A 13,447-nucleotide genomic window follows, 5' to 3' on the forward strand; every position below is an offset into this window, starting at 1 on the left:
CACTTAGAAATGGTTACAAAGGCAAATTTCTGTTTTATATATTTTACTACAATAAAAACAAAGTGGAATGGAATGAAAAGAAATTCAAATGTTAGCTTCATTGGAGGCAGAAGACCATAGACCTATTTTCAGCCTTGTCACTAACTTGCTGTGCGACTTGGCCAAGTTCCAATTTCTGGACCTAGAGATGGCCAAAATTCTTTACTTCACAGTTAAAAATACAGACTTAAACAGATGGAGTAAACTGTTGAGATCTGATGGCTAGATTTGGGCTGAACCTAGGTTTCCAGGTTCACAACCTACAGTATTGCATTGTTTCATATTCATGATACTCCATTGGAAGGAAATTAGAAGGTCTCTGATATAGGAATCTATGGCAGAAATTCACTAAAACCTTTTTGTCTCTGGTACTCGGGAGGCAGCTTATAAGTAAGCCTGCCATTAGTATGCTCAGCCTTATATTTATATTCTTGCCTGGTTACTTTGACATTTCCATGTTCCCAATTTGTCATCAATAGAAAAACAAAATATTCCTTCAATTTATCTGTGACTATTATAACCAAGTAACATGAATGAGAGAAATTGGAATTTATATTCTCTAAATCCTCAACAGCAATTTTCATTTTTTTATAAAAGTTTATTTGATAGAGGGAAAGAGAGAGAGTGAGCACAAGCTGGGGAGGGGCAGAGAGAGAGGGGGAGAGAGACAGAATCCTAAGCAGGCTCCACACTGTCAGCACAGAACTGAACTATAAATAATAAAGGGGAACTATAAATAAAAGATACAGAATATCTAGAAAACAATGATTGTTGAAATCCATCATGTTGGAATTAATGGGACTCATCCAAGGCAGTGCTCAGAGGAAATTCATAGCCTTAAAATTCTTCTATTATCAGAAAAGAAAGAACAAAAATAAGCTCAGTCGGCAGGGCATGCAACCCTTGATCTTGGGGTTTGTAAGTTCAAGCCCCATGTTGGGTGTAGAGCTTACTTTAAAAAAAAAAAAAAAGACTAGGGGGAAACACTAGGGGGAAAAAGCCAATAAAGAAAGTAGGAAAAAAGCTTAGAAGAAAATAATAATAAAGCTAAAGCATACAGGAATGCATTAGAAAAAAAATATATAGTTAACCAATAAATAAGCTGGTTCTTTGGAGAAAATCAATAAGCTTCTACAAATAAAAAGAAACGCATAAAAATGTTAACCTATAGAGGGTGGGGAAAACAGGGTGGAAGAAAAAATGTGTTTAAAATAACCAGCAAAGAAACAAAGTTTGTTCAGACACCAATATAGATAAGAAACTAATTTTGTGTCATTCAGGATAATTTGGTTGGTTCTAATACTGGTTTTCAAAAAACCATTAAGAATTTCTGTAGCGTAGGGGCGCCTGGGTGGCTCAGTCGGTTGAGCGTCTGACTTCGGCTTAGGTCATGATCTCGCAGTCTGTGAGTTCAGGCCCTGAGTCGGGCTCTATGCTGACAGCTCAGAGCCTGGAGTATGCTTTGAATTCTGGGTCTCCCTCTCTCTCTTCCCCTCCCCCACTCATGCTCTGTCTCTCTCTCTCTCTCTCTCTCTCTCTCTCTCTGTCAAAAATAAATAAACATTAAAAAAAAAAGAATTTCTATAGTGTATAGAAAAAAAAGCTATTTTTCTCTATGACTCTGAAGTCATTTTCTTTCTTGAGGCATTGGATAATACCATCTACCTTAAAGGGGATAATAAAAGATGGGAATTACAAACACGATATATGTGAAGTTCCTAGTGTGGTGTTGGATACATAGTAGGCTTTAGTGAATGGTTGCTTGGGTTGCACTGGTTAAATAGTCCTATATTCTTGTTTTTTATATGGGGGAACTGATAACCCAGAAATGGAGACATAAGAAATATAATTCAAAAATCAGAATAATAGGAAGTTAAACCAGTTACTCTTGCCTTTTCTCCTTTCCTTTCTTTCCTTCTTTGGCTAGCATGAGGGAATTTACTTAATATTGGTGTTCTGATCAGCAACCAGTTTCAGCTGAACATTTTCAAATATTAAGTTATTTTAGTAATATTGTCATATATTAATAACCCAATGAATAGATAAACCTGTGTATATCAAAATTAAATTCCAGTTGTACTATGTCTATTACAGCATTCTCCATACTGTACCATAGTTATTTGTTTAATGTCTGGCTTTCTCACTAGCTTATAAGTTCCTTAAGAGTATGGAAAATGTCTTACTGCTTATTGCAAGGGTAGCATATAGCACAAAATATATGCTCAATATGTATTTGATAAGAGAAGGAATAAACTAACATGTTAACTGAAATGATACATGCGAAAGTACTTAGTATGGTGCTAAGTACACAGCATGTGCTAAATAAATGCTAAAAGAATCTGAATCTCAGGGGCTCTACTCCTAGTAACCAAGAACTCATCACCCCTTTCTCTGAGGTATGACTCCCTCCAGCATCAACTTCCAGACTAATTTTCAACATACATGTTCCTTAAGGGCTACCCAAAAGTTGCTTGTAGGAATAAACCACCTCTGTGGATTAGAGTTATATATATTTTCTAAACTGTTAAATGGGATCATTTGACTATTTCTAACACTGTGATTTTTTAAAACTATGTCTTTTATGGCCGATGTTCATCACCACTTGCCATCAGGGAAATGCAAATCAAAACTACAATGAGATATCACCTCACACTGGTCAAGAATAGCTAAAATCAACAGTACAAGAAACAACAGGTGTTGGCGAGGATGTGGAAAAAAAGGAACCCTCTTTCACTGTTAGTGGGAATGCAAACTGGTGTGGCCACCTGCAAAACAATATGGAGGTTCCTAAAAAGTTAAAAATAGCACTACCCTATAATCCAGCAATGGCACTGTTGGGTATTTACCCAAAGAATACAAAAACACTAATTCAAAGGGATACATGTACCCCTATGTTTATACAGGAGCATTATTTACAATAGCCAAGATATGGAAGCAGCATACATGTCCATCAATTGATGAATGGATAAAGAAGATCTGGCGTATATATACAATGGAATATTATTCAGCCATAAAAAGAATGAAATCCTGCCATTTGCAATGACATGGATGGAGCTAGATAGCATAATGCTAAGTGGAATAAGTCAGTCAGAGAAAGACAAATACCATATGATTTCACACATATGTGGAATTTAAGAAACAAATGAGCGAATGGAAAAAAATGAGAGGGAGAAAGAGACAAACCAAGAAACAGACTCTTTTTTTTTTTTTTTTTAATTTTTTTTTTCAACGTTTATTTATTTTTGGGACAGAGAGAGACAGAGCATGAACGGGGGAGGGGCAGAGAGAGAGAGGGAGACACAGAATCGGAAACAGGCTCCAGGCTCCGAGCCATCAGCCCAGAGCCCGATGCGGGGCTCGAACTCACGGACCGCGAGATCGTGACCTGGCTGAAGTCGGAAGCTTAACCGACTGCGCCACCCAGGCGCCCCAGAAACAGACTCTTAATTACAGAGAACAAACTGATGGTTACCAGAGGGGAGGTGGGTGGGGCGATGGGCTGAACAGGTGATGGGGATTAAGGAGTACACTTGTGATGAGCACCAGGTGATGCATGGAATTGCTGAATGACTATATTGTATGTCTGAAAATAATATAACACTGTGTGTTAAGTAATTGGAATTAAAATAAAAACTTAAAACTATGTCTTTGAGTTAAAAAAATATTTTTCCTGATTATAAAAGTAATATATAACCTTTGGAAAAAGAAAAATATTACAGTTAATTTCCAGATTCACCATCCAGAGATAGCCACTGCTACCATTTGATTTTTTAAACCATTAATTTTTTAAACCATTTTTTAAGTGTATAATTTAGTGGCATTAAGTATATTTACGTGTTGTATTACCATCACCACCATTTATTTCTAAAACTTTTTCATCATCCCACTCTCCATCAATTTTCCATGCATAGTTTTATATAAATACATATTTAAATCTTTTTTAAACAAAATTTTAATCAGCGATATACTGTATAAAACTTTATGTTTTGTTCAAAGCCATATGTTCTGTCATTTTAAAGTTTTTTATTGAAGTATGCTATGAAAAGGTACAATGTATATAGATAGTGTGCAATAGTATACAACTTGATAAATTTTCAAAAAGTGAACATACCCATATAACTGGCCATCAAAAGTCCTTTTGCCCCTTCCTGAAAATTATCTTTCTCAAAGTTAATCACTATCCTGACTGCTAACACTGCAGTTTAAAAAACTTTAACAATTAAATGCTATGTATGGTTAGGAAACAGGCTTTGGGTATGACAGACAGAGGTTCAAATCTTGACTCATAGGCATATAACAGTCTTTATGAACTTCAGTTACCCCATGTAATAAATAGGGCCAATTTCCTCACAATTTTTTTTGTATAACATGTAGTAATGTTTGTAAAACATCTAGCAAGTGCTGACACATGGCACTCAATAAGTGCCTAGCATGGAACCTCACGCTGTAATACGGTGCTCAACAGATGACAGTTGTTGTTGTTGTTATCATTATCTATATTATAATCCCTCTGAACCTACTTTAAATCAGAACTTAATGTGATATTTCCTGGTTTCTCCTCCTGTTCTTCCCTTTAATCCACCTGTATGCTTGCCTTCTATTTTGACATTTCCCTGCACACTATAACAACAGATGCTACATTATTGTCTGAACTCAACCAATTATACTACAGAAGAATAAACAACAGTAGCTCATTACCCCACTCATTGTGCAGACAATATCTGCTTCCTCAATGCACCTAGTCTCCAGGGCTTTTCCCCAGAATGAAAACAGACCTCAGATATCCCACACCAGTGGTCCCAATGTGGAAAACAATGAAGAGATATTAGGTAAGTTGGCAACCTTGGGATGTGAATACCCAAGTTTTACTGGCAAAAAAGAACAAACATACATCAGTAGCTAAGTTTCAAATATACTGGCTAAAAACAAAGTCCTCATATAAGTAAACACTGTTGTAAAACAATGACATAAAGGACACCTACACTTGAATAGCAGTCATAGTAAACACCATTGTTAAACTTCAATTTGATTTGCTCAACAAATATAATTTTTTATTTGCATTATTTTAGGTTTGTAACAAAACAAGGAAACCTAGTATAAGTTGGAAATATAAATTGATCTTGGACTTTTTGTTTGACTAAAAAATATGAATACTCAAAGCATTCACGTTTGAAGGATGAGAAATGGGGACTTCTTTGAAGTGAAATTAGGAACTATAGATAGATACCCAGAAAAGACAGTTTCTATGCACTTACATTTTTTAAACAGGAAAAATAATATATTCTTATACCAATCTCTTACAGTGGGAATCAAAGACTGACTTAATTTACATACACAACATGCATACATAAATACATGCATATGCACATTATCTTCTGGGCTTCTGAGTACCTATCATACTCACATATACAACAGTTTATAGCTAGTTGAAAGAGTTTGAAATAGGCTAAAGCTAACAGTCATTAATTCCATAAATTCTTACTGAGCACCTTCTATATGCCAGCTATTGTTCTAAATGATAGGAAAATAGCAGTGAACAAAATAGATGAAAAAAATTCTGCTTATGTGGAAACTATATTTTAGTAGGGTGGAAGAAAGACAACAAATACACACATAAGAAAATGTATAGTTTGTCACAAAGTGATGAATGCTATGGAGAGAGTACAGGGAGGCTGGTAGGAGGGAGGGGTACAACTTTAAACTCTGTAAGCCTCAATAAGTAAAAACTGTAGGCCAGTAAGCAAAGGCCTAAAAGAGGGAGGGAGTCACATGGACATTTAGGTCAGAGAGAAGCATCGCAGGCAGTAATCACAGTAACTGTCAAGCCCTGGCGCCTGGCCTGACTGCAGAATAGCAAGGCAGCCAAAGTGGCAGGAGCAGAAAGATCAGGGGGAGAAGGGGATGGAGTTGATTAGAGAGGAATCAAAGGAGAAGGGTGAGTAAGTCATACATGGCTTTGAGTAGCCCATGTAATAATTTTTTTCCTAATTTTAAAATTGGGGTATAATTGATATACAGTAAAAACCTGTCCCTCTAAGTGTATAATTTTGTGAGTTTTGGTAAATGCATATATTTATATAACCATCATCATCAATCAAGATAAAGAACAGTTCTATCACCCCAACCCCCCGCCCCCAACACAGTTCCCCCATTCCTAGTCCCTGGCAACTTCTATTTTGTCTCCAGTTTTGTCTTTTCTAGAATGTTACATAAATATAGTCATAAATATCATATAAATGGCTTTCTTCATTCAGTGTAATGCATTTGAAATTCATTCATGTTGTTGACTATATTGTAGTTCATTCTTTTATTGCTGAGTGGTATTCCATCGAATATACCAGTGTGATTACTCCTTCTTCAGTTGGTTGACACTTAGTTAACTTCCAGTTTTTGGTGACTAAAATACAGCTACTATAAACATTAACTACAGATTTTTCTGTGAACATAAATTTTACTGTTACTTGTATTTCACCTGTGTAAATACCTAGGCATCTGACTGTTGGGTCATATGGTATGTGTATCTTTAACTTTATTTTATTTTAATGTTTATTGATTTTTGAGACAGAGACAGAGCATAAGCGGGGGAGGGGCAGAGAGAGAGAGAGGGAGACACAGACTCCGAAGCAGGCTCCAGGCTCTGAGCTGTCAGCACAGGGCCCGACACGGGGCTCGAACTCATGGACCATGAGATCATGACCTGAGCTGAAGTCGGAGGCTCAACCGACTGAGCCACCCAGGCACCAGGTTAAGTATCTCTTTAAATATTTTGCCCATTTTATTATTGAATGTTGAGAATTCATTATGCATTCTGGACAGTAGATATATGATTTTCTTTTAGTCTATGGCTTGTCTTTTCAACAGTGTCTTTTGAACGGTATAAGTTTTTTTTTTTTTTTTTAATTAATGTTTGCTTATTTATTTTGAGGGAGAGAGCAAGGGAGTGAGTGCAGGGTGGTGGCGGGAGGCGGGGGGGGGGGGGCAGAGAGAGAGAGAATCCCAAGCAGGCTCCACACTGTCAGCACTAAGTCCAATGAGAGGCTGGATCCCATGAACCAGGAGACCACAACCTGAGCTGCAATCAAGAGTCACATGCTTAACCAAGTGGGCCACCAAGGTGCCCTGTGATCAGCAGAGGTTCTTAATTTTGATTTGGTATAATTTAGATACTTGTTATTTTACGGATTGTGCCTTTGGTGTCAGATCTAAGAAATCTTGGCTTAACTCAAGATTGTGAGATTTTTCTCCAATGTTTTCTTTGAGGACTTTAACAGTGTTAGGTCTATGACTTGTTTTTTGTGTATGATGCACGAAATGGACTGGGAGGTTTTTTTTTTTATTGTTTGGTGTTTTTACATTTTTTTGCATATGCATACTCAACTGTCACAGCATTATTTGTTGAAAAGATTATTATTTTTTTCATTGAATTGTCTTTGCACCTTTGTCAAAATCAATTGATCATATGTGTGAATCTATTTCTGGACTATTCTGTTTCACTGAACTGTGCGTCTATCCTTCTGCCAGTTCCCACAATGTCTTGAATATGCTGTCTTGAACTCTGGTAGAGTCAATCTTCCAACTTTGTTCTTCTTTTTCAAAATTGTTTTGGCTTTTCCAGTTCGATTGCCTTTTCATAGAAATTTTAGAATCACTTTATCAATTTCTTTTTTAAAAATCCTGCATACGCTTAGAATCACTGTAAAGATTTAACTTGTATTTTGAGATATGAAGCCATCTGGGTCTTGAAGTGACATGATGTACCAATTGTGTTTAAAAGGACTTATTAAAAGACATATAGGGAAGGCAAAAATGGAGGCATCAAGTCAAGTTGGAAGGTTACTAAAGTAACCCAGGTAACAGATAATGGTGGCTTGCATGAGAATGGTAGTGGTGGTATAGGTACGTAGCATTGGAGTTGTGCATATATTTTGAAGGTAAAGCCAAAAGGATTTGCTCATTAAATATGGCATGAGAGAGACAAGTCAAGGATAATTCTAAGGTTTTTGGTTCAAACAACTAGAAGATTTTCCACTTATTAAGATAGGGAAGACTGCAGGAGGAGTAAGTTTGGGTGGGGAGGATAAGATCAGTTGTTCCACTTAAGATATATTAAGTTTGTGATGTTATTAGACATCTATGTGGAGATGATGGGCTAGTAATTAGATATTCAAGTCTGGAGTTCAGGGAAAGGGGGGACTTGGAGATTTAAATTTGGATGCCAAGTGTACAGACAGTATTTAAAGTCATGATACTGATGTGATCAAAGGAACAGAACGGATCCTATATGCGAACAATTGGTCTGACCCAATTCTGCAACCATTCTCTGTTCTGGCAACCAATCATCCATCTAGAGAGTATCGATTGCTTATAACAAATATAGTCTTACTGCTGGATAAAGTAAATCGAGGCAAACAGTTATGACCAAAATTGAGATATATGAATTTTGGGCTGCTTTTGGGATATGAGGAACAGTCTGTAGGTTGGTAATTGGATACTGTGAAACTAGAATTTCTAGTCTATTTTAATGGTTCATGAAGACAATGGCAGAATACTTCAAATTGAAACTAATAAATTGTGGTCTCTGTAGTTATAATAAGGTGAATTCATGTATTGGCACCTACCTTATTAAGTTGTTAACAGAGATTCAATAAGATCATGTCTGTAAAGTGCTAAGCACAGGGTTTAGCACTTATTAATTGCTTAATAGCTACTGATGATGATGATAGTAGGGATGATTACCTTTGTGGCTCATGTAGTGGTGTTATTTTTGTGGGACAAGAAGCAACTTACATAAGATAAAAATACAAATTATAAGGAACAGTTTGACTTTAATAGTCTACTCATGTTCCCACTTTCATTCTTCCAATGTAGTATAACAGGTAGCAAGTATACCAGTAGGAGCTCTGGTTCTGCTTTTACCAGGCAAATGTTTGCTAAGAATTTTAAAATAGGCTTTTTAGGGGTGTCTGGGTGGCTCAGTTGGTTGAGCATCTGACTCTTGATCAGCTCAGGTCATGATCTCATGGTTCATGGGATCAAGCCCTGTGTTGGGATCTGTGCTGAGTGTGGAGCCTGCCTAAGATTCTCATTCTCTCTTCCCCCCCACCCTGCCCCTCTCCCCTGCTCATGATCTCTCTTTCTGAAATACAAATAAATAAGTAAGTAAAATGGGCTTTTTAATCCTGCTATGATCTGATTTCTTCATCTGTAAGATGGTATTGATACTCAAGTGAGTTTTGTAGGATGGTTATAAAGAGCAGATCAGAAAACTAAAGGGAAGTACCAAGGCTTCTAATTCCATGTTCTTCTGTTCTCTCATTTAATGGTCTTTTAAGATTAGAGTAGGCACCAAGATGTAAAAGAAAACAACTTTGGGGGCGCCTGGCTGACTCAGTCAGTAGAGCATGAAACTCCTGATCTTAGAGTTGTGAGTTCAAACTCCACGTTGGGTACAGAGATTACTTAAATAAACTCAAAAACAACACAAAACAAAACAAAACAAAAAAACCCACCAAAACCAGAGAACAACTTTGGGCAGATAGGCAAAACTTAACCAGCAGCAAAAGGGAATAGCTTTGTGCCTATTCTCTCTCACCCATGATTCTCCAAAACTTGGCTCTTTTAACCTTATCTAATTATTAGACAGTGTTCTAAATTTGTCCATTTACTGTTCCCTGAAGAAGCCCTGTGTCTTTCTCTCTTTATTCATATTACCTAGCCCATGCCCTACCCTTTCCCATACAGTCACCATCCACCTATTCATGACTCTATCCAAAAAGCTCCTCCACTTCATCTTTAACCATAAAGCCATGTTCCCTCTGTGAAATCTTTTTTATTGCTTTCCTAGTCAGAAATCATCCTCTTCTAAATATTTTTAATACTCTGTGCTATTTTAATGGTTTTTATAATGTATAGTATCTTTTCCTATAATTATTTTGTATTCATCTACCCTCCTGTATTAGTGAGCTCCCTGAGGGCAGGCGCTAGGTCTCATACATGCTGCAGCACCCGATTTAGTGATTTGCACAAAGGAGATTAACAAATATTTGCTGAATACTGACTAATTAAAAGACCTGAGAGTCAAAAATCTTAGCTGAAACCTTTTCCACTAACCAAAAACTTGGTGGCAAAATTCAATATTTAGGAAAGATTTCTTAAAGAATATGTAGCTCATACATTTCTCTAGTAACTATAAAATCTGTCCTTTAAGCTGGACCACCAAAAAATATATTATTTGGGCCCTGCAGAGATGCTTTTAGTAAACTGTGCTTTGGCCTTATGCTTTCAAATTATATAAAGCTGTAAGAAGCTGTTATATAGGACTTGCTTTTGCTATTATAGCTGTAGCTATAGTATTCACCATGTTGCAGTTCCCCCCCTTTTTTTCTTTTTTGAGAGAGACAGAGTACAAGCGAGTGGCAGAGGGGGAGAGAGGGACAGAAAGAGAGAGGGAGAGAAAAGCAGAGCTTATCCGAAGTGGGGCTTGTGTTTACCCGAAGTGGGGCTCGTGCTCACCTGATGCAGGACTTGAGCTCACCCAATGCAGGTCTCGAGCTCACCCAAAGTGGGGCTTGAGCTCACCCAAAGTGAGGTTGGAGCTCACCTGAAGCAGGACTGGAGCTCACCCGATGTGGGACTTGAACCATGAATGGTGAGATCATGACCTGAGCCGGTCAGTTGCTTAATGACTGAACCACCCAGGTGCCCCTCTTCTTTTTTTTAAAAAACATTTTTTTAAGTTTATTTATTTTTGAGGTGGGGTGAGGGGCAGGGAGAGATGGGGAGAGAATCCGAAGCAGGCTCTGTGCTATCAGCACACAGCCAAATGTGGGGCTCAATCCCATGAACCGTGAGACCATGACCTGAGCCAAAATCAAGAGTTGGATGCTTAACTGACAGAGCCACCCAGGTGTCCCTGCACAGTTTCCTCTTGAAGGAAATCATAAGAAGCATTGCTCTAAGGTCTTAATGCTTGAAAAATCTGGGCATCTTTTGATAAACTGGTCTTTATCTGATGTAATAGATTAAGTGAAACTTGTAAACAATCATTTTAGCCCAAGAAAAGCACCGAACAAATTTTGTGGTTCATCCTGAGCAGGTGGGTATGCTGGATTGTCTGTTGTCAAAATGTTAATCTTACTTTTGGCTTTATTTTCCTTTGTCCTGATTATTGTATCTTTTCTTTCTTCGTTAATCCATCTGAATTGCACATATTTATGTAAAATATTTAAAACTCATTTTGGAAGGAACACGTAAAATATATAAATTGGTAAAATATGGGAGGTTTTTTTTTGTCCTTTGAGAATAGCTTTAGAGCCTTTCTCCTTATCATGGTCAAAGACCAGATAAGAATGTCTTCCTAGATTTTGCTGATTTCACTACAACAGTTACCACACAGCAAAATGAGACCAACTACTAAGGAATTTCACTGTAACCAAGGTGATTTGACTATTTAATACTTCATCTTTCCAAAAGATTTTGAAATACTAGAGATAATTAAAATAATAAAACCATTCTTGTTTCTCAATACAATTATACAGGTTAGGATTTCTGGTTAGAAGGAGAGGCAGTATTACTGTAAAAAGTCAGGTGACTGGGTTTCTAGTCCAGATTATGTGTCCAACCAGTTTGGTGACCATAGGGGAACTGTATAATCTTCCTGGGTCTCAGTTTCTTTAGAGGTTGCACAATAAAACCACCTTTCCCAAGGAGTTGTTTGCTGTACATGAGTGTGCTGAAATATGTTAATTGGTGTTCCATGAAAAAAAAGGGTCAAATAAATTTGGATAAGACTTAAGTAAATTAAGATACACAGAAGATAAAGAGTTCCTTAATGGTGGGGTTTATAAGAGCCTTTAACTGTGACTCTTGGGGGAGGGTGGGTAAAGTATGGAGTATTACCTGAACTTGGTTTTTTGGGAGTACACTCATGGATAAGTGCAATAATGACTAGTTGCAAAATAGAGTGTTCCACCCTCTCACATACTTGTAGCCAGAACATAGATATTGAAGTATGTAAAGGATATTTATGGGGTCTTCTGTGAGAGGACAGGCTTTATCTACATTGGGAGAGAGAACAGATTTTAGCGTGGGGTAAATAAGATAAATCATCAGAAGAAAGTACATGTACTACTAAGCTCTAGATCCAGAACATGTGGTTAATTGTGTACACCTGACCTTTAGCAAGTATATCGTTTTAAGATACACTATTGTGAGAGTGTGTGCACTGTGAAAGAGCATCAAAAATGAGAGTCCTAAATTTTCAAACTATGTTTCTTTTTTTTTTTTTTTAATTTTTTTTTCAACGTTTATTTATTTTTGGGACAGAGAGAGACGGAGTATGAATGGGGGAGGGGCAGAGAGAGAGGGAGACACAGAATCGGAAACAGGCTCCAGGCTCTGAGCCATCAGCCCAGAGCCCGACGCGGGGCTCGAACTCACGGACCGCGAGATCGTGACCTGGCTGAAGTCGGACGCTTAACCGACTGCGCCACCCAGGCGCCCCTACTTGTAGCTTATTTTAATGGTCAATGAGTAAGCATATGTAAGGCCGCTAGAAAAGTATTTGATACACGGAAGATGCTCAACAAATCTACCTTCCATTATTGAGAGTTTTCAGCGTACAGAGACTACGGTTTGGCAGACATCATATTTTGCATGTATGTGATAGGCACTCAATAATGTGTTTGAATATGAATAAACTTTGATTTCCAAACAGTGAAAGATTACACATCTTTTAAGATGTGGCTTGAATATCACTTCTTCTATAGTGTAGTCTGATTCTCAAAGCTGTGAAAGATTTTACTTTGCTAATGAACTCTCTAAGTATACTTCTATGTTATTTAGCATGGTTTTCCCTTGATTTGCTGTTCCCTGTAGACATGTCGTATCTTCCCTACCAGATGCAATTTCTTGTAGAAACTGTTTTATTATCTTTTGTTTCTCTTTCAATGCTTAGCATAATTCTTGTTCAAAAAACATTTATTGAATAAGTATGAAGTGACATCCTCCGACCAGGAACGATGACTAATGGAGTTTTCCTTAGCCCAAGTTAGAGCCTTCCAGGCCTTTCCATCACTTGTTAGATGACTTCTTTTTATAAGTAAATCTTGCCGTTAATCCCATGTCTAGAAAAAGTTTCAAAAGTCCTTCTTTGTGAACCCATCCTAGGAAATCATTTGATATCCCTTCCTTCTCTTTGTTCCCACTGAACTCTAGGCACATCTCTATTATAGCTTTTACACATAGTTTTGTAATTCTATTTTTACAAGACTATGAGCTCCTGGTGGGGATGACCCATGTCTCTATCCCTAATCCTGATCAGATTTTGGGCATGTACTAAGTATTCAAAAAATATCTGCAAGATGAGTAAGTGAAAAATTCTCTATATTGTTATGAATATGACAGGAAC

At 37.3% G+C, this 13,447-nt stretch overlaps 1 protein-coding gene across 3 annotated transcripts in view; it reads right to left on the reverse strand.

Annotated features, from left to right (window-relative positions):
• FAF1 (Fas associated factor 1) overlaps positions 1-13,447 on the reverse strand; it is a 518,332-nt gene that overhangs the window by 42,228 nt on the left and 462,657 nt on the right. The window lies entirely within an intron of this gene.

This window comes from Leopardus geoffroyi, chromosome C1, assembly GCF_018350155.1.
Source record: "Leopardus geoffroyi isolate Oge1 chromosome C1, O.geoffroyi_Oge1_pat1.0, whole genome shotgun sequence".
In the NCBI taxonomy this organism is placed as follows: Eukaryota; Metazoa; Chordata; class Mammalia; order Carnivora; family Felidae; genus Leopardus; species Leopardus geoffroyi.